This window comes from Heterocephalus glaber, unplaced genomic scaffold, assembly GCF_053883595.1.
Source record: "Heterocephalus glaber isolate CG9 unplaced genomic scaffold, H.glaber_assembly_v1.0 deba00000347, whole genome shotgun sequence".
Lineage (NCBI taxonomy): Eukaryota > Metazoa > Chordata > Mammalia > Rodentia > Bathyergidae > Heterocephalus > Heterocephalus glaber.
Genome location: NW_028258143.1, coordinates 50,955,287 through 50,962,528, shown reverse-complemented (window position 1 = coordinate 50,962,528; position 7,242 = coordinate 50,955,287). Strand labels below are relative to the sequence as shown.

General features: G+C 36.0%; 1 pseudogene; it reads right to left on the bottom strand.

Annotated features, from left to right (window-relative positions):
• Window positions 1-692: 692 nt before the first annotated feature.
• LOC110344455 (thioredoxin pseudogene) lies at window positions 693-996 on the bottom strand (annotated as a pseudogene).
• Between the last annotated feature and the right edge of the window lie 6,246 nt (window positions 997-7,242).

Here is a 7,242-nt window from a genome sequence, read left to right as displayed (position 1 = left end):
GGGGAGGCTTTGTGACCTTGTCCCTCCTTCTGGGGCTGGAATGAAGTCTGTAATGCACACTTCAGTCACTACTTTCCAACTTCAGTCACAACTATTCCAAGAATAATCATTTGGTTCACTAATCATGGTAGCATAATGGCATTCCAGCTTCTCAATGCAGTATAAGGAAAATGTAAATAAGTGCAAATGAAAATGTGATACCCTATTTTGACTTACCTAATTAGCTAGCAAAAGGTGTAAAACAGCCATTCCCATGTATTACTGATGGGTGCGAGCTCTTGGGTATTTTGAGAATGTGTGTCAATAATGCTATTTAGTTTGCTGGGGCTGCTGTAACAAAGTACAGCATTCTGGGTGGCTTAGTAACAAAAACTTATGTTCTCACAGTTCTAGAGGCTTGAAGTCCAAGATCCAAGGTACTTCTGGATTGGTTTTTTCCTGAGTTATCTCTCTGTGGCTTGTAAACACCATCTTCTCCCTGTGTCTGCACCTGGTCTTCCTTTTGTACATCTCTGTGTTCAAATTTGCTCCTTTTTTTTTTAAAAAAAAGAAGGCTAATATTAATATTTTATCATCACTTGTAATCAGATAGTGGTTTAGTATATTGTTTCCATACTCATGCTTATTGAAATAAGAAAAACTTTACAAATTTTAAACAGCTGATGGCTGGTTATATTTTTCAGAAAACATGGTTAGGCTAATTCATTAATGGTGGCTTCGAATTTTTCCTTATTAGCTCCAGAAAATGCCCAGCTTTTGACCTTGTTTGGAAAACTGGAAGGTTGGCATACATCAGACTTCACATTCTCAGCAACATCCTGGCAGTCATCCACACGTACTTCAAGGAACAACGCATTACAATATTTTTCGGGCAGGAATGAGAGAAAGGCTTGATCATTTTGCAAGGTCTGCACCATGTCTGGCTGAGAAGTCAACCACTACAAGTTTATCTCCTGCAGCAGGCACTACTTTCTGTGAAGCATCCTGCTTTCCCATTTTGGCTGCTGGGCGTCTGACCCAAATTTCCTCTTCTTATAAGGACTCATCATATTGGATCAGGACCCACTAAATGACCTCATTTTAACTTGTTCCCTTTTTAAAAACCATATTTCCAAGTATAGTCACATGATGAGATACTGGAGGTTAGGACTACAATAGATTTACAAGGGGGCTTTTGATTGAATTATTCTTTAAGGAAACTAGACTAGAGAAATAAAGATAATTCCTCAAATTATAGGACTCTACCTTCCTTCCTTCCTATAACCTAATTTTCTTACCTATTATGTCTTTTAGAGATTTTTCTATGTATTTAAACACCTGCAACATTAATTTTAATCACCATGTAGTATTCTATTGTACAGATACATAATAATTTAACAGTTCTATTTTAATTTAATTTTTAGTAAGAAAAACATTGTATGTTTCAAAAATTAATATGGTATAAAAAGGCAAATGCTAAGAAGTCCCACTGCAGTCCTGCTCTCTTCCTCATAAGTAATCTCTTTTATTAGTTTCTTATGAGTCCTTCAAGTGTTTTCTTATGCAAATAAAAGCAAATGCAAATATGCATTCTTATTTCCACACTCTCTTACACAAAAAAAGGAACATGCTATTTATACTGCTCTGCACTTTATTTTAAAAAAACCGTATTTCTGGAGTTTCTGCATTATCAATACAGTAAGAGCTTTCCCATTCTCTCCTATGACCATAAAATATACAATTGTGTGGCTGTACCATAGTTTATTTAACCAGTGTCTTCTAAGGTTGTCTCTAATCTTTTTCTATTAAAAATACAGGGGCAAAGAATAAACTCACACATTTTCATTTCCTACAAGTACAGGTGTATTGCTAAGATAAATTCCTAGGAAAGGGATTGCTAAATCAAAGTGCATTTGTCATTTTGATAGACACTGCCAAGTTACCCTGTGTGGGGATGGGGTCATCTTGCAGTCTGTCCCACCTGAAGGGAACAGTGACCACCCATTCCCAACTTCCCCAAGAGAAGGAGGTATGTGTCAATATCAAATGCTTTATTTTCCAACACATAAATTGTCTTAACTTTTGCCACACTTAATGGCTTTGTAGCTACAACTTCCCTTTTCTTTTTTTCCTTTGTTTTGTTTTATTTTACTGAAACAGGATCTCTCTGTAGTCCAGGCCAGCCTTGAGCTATGTAGCCCAAGCTGGCCTCAAATTTGCCATCCTCTCTCCTCAGCCTCCTGGGAACTGGGATTACAGGCATGTACCCCTATGCCTACTTTCTCATATTTTTAGTTATTTCCTTAAAAATCACTTCTCAAAATTGATTATTTTGTTCTATAAGTATATGCTATAGAAGTTTTAGAGCTTTTGATCTGTACTGCTATAGGGATTCTTGGAGGATTTGGGGCATAGAGATGAACACTCCCAACTCCTGTCATGTAATTAATTCTCTATGTTTAAATAGCTAATAAACAAAACTCAGAAAATCATTTTCTGTTAGCATTTAAGCATTGATTCTAAACTTAATTAAAATACCTTCAATGACTTAAAATTTAATACAAAACACTATTTAGAATAATCCAAATGCCTCAAACAGCAGTAATAATAAAACTTATACCATTTAAAAATAGCAGAGGGGCCAGGGATTTAGCTCAGTGGTGTCTCCACCTGCCTCACAAGCACAAGGTCCTGAGTTTGATCCCTGGTACCAAAAAATAAAAATAAAAATAGCAATACCACAAGTTCAATTCATGAAAAAAAAAACTTGTTCTTATACCTTCTTAAGTTTCAATAATATTGTTAATTTTTTGTTCTTTCCCAAGATTACAGCAATTTTACCAGTGCCAAAAGCTTAAAAAAAAGCTCCTATATATAGTACCAGCTAACTCAGGAAGCTGCACAAGAAGGAGCCCTTGAACCAAGGGTTTGTGGCCAGCCTAGACAGCATGGAAAGACTAGTCAAAAAAGAAAGTAGCTTGACTTTATGGCACACACTTCCAATCTCAGCACTCAGGAGGCTGAAGCAGGAGGATCGCCTTAAGTTCCATGGTAGCCTGGGCTACATAGTGAGTCTGAGGCCAGCTTGAACTACATAGCAAGACCCTGTCTCAAGCCCTCCCCCCAAATAAATAAAATGCAGCCTCTTATTATATTAGAGAGCCTCAGTTACCAATTTAGTTGAGTCATACTTATATCTTTGGAGGTAATTCAAACCTAAATCATCCATCATCCCATTTACCTGTTCCTACCTCCCCACTCCACCCCCTTTTAAAACAAACTTTCTTTTTTAGAGCACTTTTGGGTTCACAAAAACACCGAAAAGAAATGACAGAAAGTTGCCACATCTTCCCACCCCAAAATATGCACAACCTCTCCCACTGGCAACTCTGCTGCCAGAGTGACACATCAGCTATTGCTGATGACCCTACACTGACACATCATGTTCTCCTCAAAGTTCACAGTTTACATGATGGACCACTTGTGCTGTTGTAGATTTGATGGGTGTAGACAAATATATGACATCTTGATCATTATAGTATCATACAGAGTGTTTTTTCTCTGCCCCCTTACAAAAATCCACTATGTTCACCTATTTGTTCCTCCTTTCTGCCTAATTTTTTTACTGTCTCCATAGTTTTGCCTTTTCCAAAATGTCATACAGCCAGAATCATCCATTATGTACTCTTTTTAGTTTGTCTTCTTTCCTGTAGTGTAGTAATATGTATTTTAAGTTTCCTCCAGATTTTTTTTTGGGGGGTACCAGGGATTGAACTCAGGACCTTGCACTTCTGAGGCAGGCACCGGAACCTCTGAGCTAAATCCCCAGCCCTCCTCCAGATTTTTTTCATGACTTGAGTAATATTCTTTTGTCCACATGTACCATAGCCTATGCATTTGCCTATTGAAGGATAATTGGCTGCTTCCAAGTTTTGACAATTATGAATAAGCCTGCTATAAATATCCCTATGCAGATTTTTGTATGAACATAAGTTTTCAGTTCATTTGGATAAATACCAAAGAATGCAACTGTGAGATCATATGGTAAGAGTATGTTTAATTTTCTAAGAAACTGCCAAACCATATATGTATATTGAGAGGGTAGTACTGGGCATTGAGAGCAGGGTCTTTACACTGAACTACATCTCCAAACCTCTTGATTTATCCATTTTTTAAAATTTGAGATTGGCATCTCACTAAGTTACTAAGTGCCCAGGTTGGGCTCAAACTTGTTATTCTCCTGCCTCAGCCTCCTGAGGAACTGGGAATTACAGCATGTACCACCAAGCCTGGCTTCAAATTATCGTTCAAATTGTCTCCACTGTTTTGTATTCCACCATCAGTGAATGAGAATTCCTGTTGCTCCACATCTTCATCAACATTTGGTGTCATCAATGGTTTGGATTTGGGCCATTCTAATGGTATGTAGTAGTATCCTCTTTTAATTTGTAATTCCCTAATGACATGTTGAAGATCTCTTCATATGCTTATTTACCATATGTACATCTTCTTTGGTGAAATACAGGACTTTTCATGTCCATTATTTCACATAGATTTTAGTTTCTGGCAAGATGATCTCTTTTCCTGAAATAATATATCTTTTTCAGTTTGCAAGTTTAGCATTACATAGACCAGTATCATGTCCCCATTAGATATTGTCCTTGTCTTCAAGCACTACTGGAACTTACATAAATCTTACTAGGCCCTAAATGTAATAAATCCTTAAAAAGTTTCATCTCTGTGGAGGCAAGGGACAGAGATTATACTGCCGGTCACCCTCTTGAGAACATTTGGCTAAGCCATCATTTTCCACTGCCTCCAACATTCTCCCTATCCTTGGTAGAGTTCCTATTTTTTTTTCATTATAGTTCTATGTCTTTCCTTTTCCCTTCTTAACCAAATAGAGGAAAATTCATGCCATATTTTTGTCAAATATAAGATACTATTGATTATCCACTGTTATCGCCTCTTGGCCTTTTGGCTAAGATTATCCACTGCTTTTTTATGTTAATAATCTCTAAAAAGAGAAAAAATGAATTAAACTTTGACATAATGCCTTAATAATAGTCTCATGTGACTTAGGAATCAGTTACACCAGTCCCTCACTGTTCTGAAATTTTTTTTTACCTATTATGAGGGATTTGGCAATTTTTCTGCCTCCAATTGTAGTTCTTGTGTAATGAGAATCTTTGTACATGTATCTCAGTAACAAAATATAAAGTAGCTCCAAGTACTCGTCAGTATTTTCCTTTCTCAGGTCCCCTAAGCATCCAGTTGCTCCTCTGGAAGAAATATGTTGACATTCCTCTGAAAATGAAGATTTGCTTCAGTAATCGCAAGCACACATTCCTCCAGTCTGTTTTGTTGCTTTTCTATGCATACAATATCTCATTTCAGTACCAAAATTACAGAGGAAACTTTAGATATTTCAAATGGTGGTTAAACTTGACCTGTAAAATACAAACAGTACACAGCACTGAACTTAAATAAAGAGATTATGAACAGCTTTTATCAAAGGTCAAACATTCAACTTTTTGTGGACCACATTTAAAAGTTTTACCTCAATTTCAGAGATGTAAAAATGTAAAGAAGAAAAGAAAATTTGCTTTAGAATCAATAAATATGTTTAGTAGAAGATACATAGACACTTATGAATGTCAAAATTCCCCTATTTATTAAAAATTCATTTTAAAAAAAGCATATTCTGTTGCATTCACCCTTACAAACCACCACAATTTTTTTTAACTCTACAGTGTATTTTTAATTTTTGAGTATTATTATAGGTTCATGGATTTTATAGACACAACTCACTTCAATTAGCCATATATATTCATATATATAACTTTTTTGATGCTTAAATAAAACAAGTTCACCATGTCCCCCTTTAATTGTTTTTTTTCTATACTAGGGATTAAACTCTGGGCTTCCACAGTGAACTACATCTCCAGCCCTTTTTAAAATCTTTTACTTTGAGACAGTCTCACTAAGTCACTGCATTGCTCAGGCTGGGCTCCAATCTGCAATCCTCCTGCCTTAGCCCTCCAGAGTGATGAGGCCGTAGGTATGTGCCACTTTACCTGCTTTAGCCTGCCTTTATATTGGCTCCGTGGTCTTGTCAACACTACCCTGACTTTGTTTTTTGTTTTGTTTTTTCTTTTTTTGAGACAGAGTCTCACTATGTAGTTCAGGCTGGCCTTGAACTCACGATGTAGTCCAGGTTGGCCTCAAACTCAGTGATTCACCTGCCTCAGCCTCCAGAGTGCTGAGATTACAGGCAAATACTACCAATCCTGGCCAGAACTCTGATATTTTTAAAACATGCTTGCTTTTTGGAAATATTAAGATGTTTTAAGCCTATTTTTTCTTCCTAACATAGGACATGGCATTAGTTACTTCTTAAAAGTCTACTAGAAATCAAGACCAAAATCTAGACATACACTGGAGTTCCAAATTGGATCTTCCATTTTATTTCCTTTGTACACAGGATGATGGCACTGCTAGACTAGAGCTAGAAAAGATATTTCTATTGAAAATCTTGAATTCATGTTGATTTCTCCACATGTAATAGAGAAATATACCAGTCTAACTCTAAATTCCTCTAAATCCTGATTTAATATACCATTTTTTGATTGATTTTCTATACAAAATAACTTTGCTTTTATAGTCTCTGTGTCTCATCAACACCAATCTGTAGTAATTTTATTGACATTGCCAAATTTCCTTTGAGAAAGTTTGTAAAAGTTTACACTCTCAGTGTTCATGCATGTAGCAGCATTGTACATAATCACCAAATGTGAAAACAACCCAAGTGTCCATCAACAGATGAATAGATAAACAGAATGTGGTATATATATATATATATATATATATATATATACACACAATATAATGTTATTTGGGGTTAAAATGAAAGGAAATTCTGACGCATGCCGCCACATGGATGAAACGTGAGTACATTGTACCAAGTGAAATAAGCCAATCACAAAAACACCAATATTGTATGACTGCATTATATAAGGTGCCTAAAGTGGTCAGATTCATGCAGACAAAAAAATAGAACAGTGGTTGCCAGGAGATAGCGGGTGTCGGGGGGGGAGTAGTTGTCATTCAATGGGAATAGAATTTTGGTTTTGCAAGATGAAAAGAGTTCTGGAGATTGTTATACAAAATAAGAGTATATTTAATGCTAGTAAACTATACTTTAAAATGGTTAAGATGGTAAATTTTATAGGAATGTTTTACCACCATTAAGTTGTTTTTTTT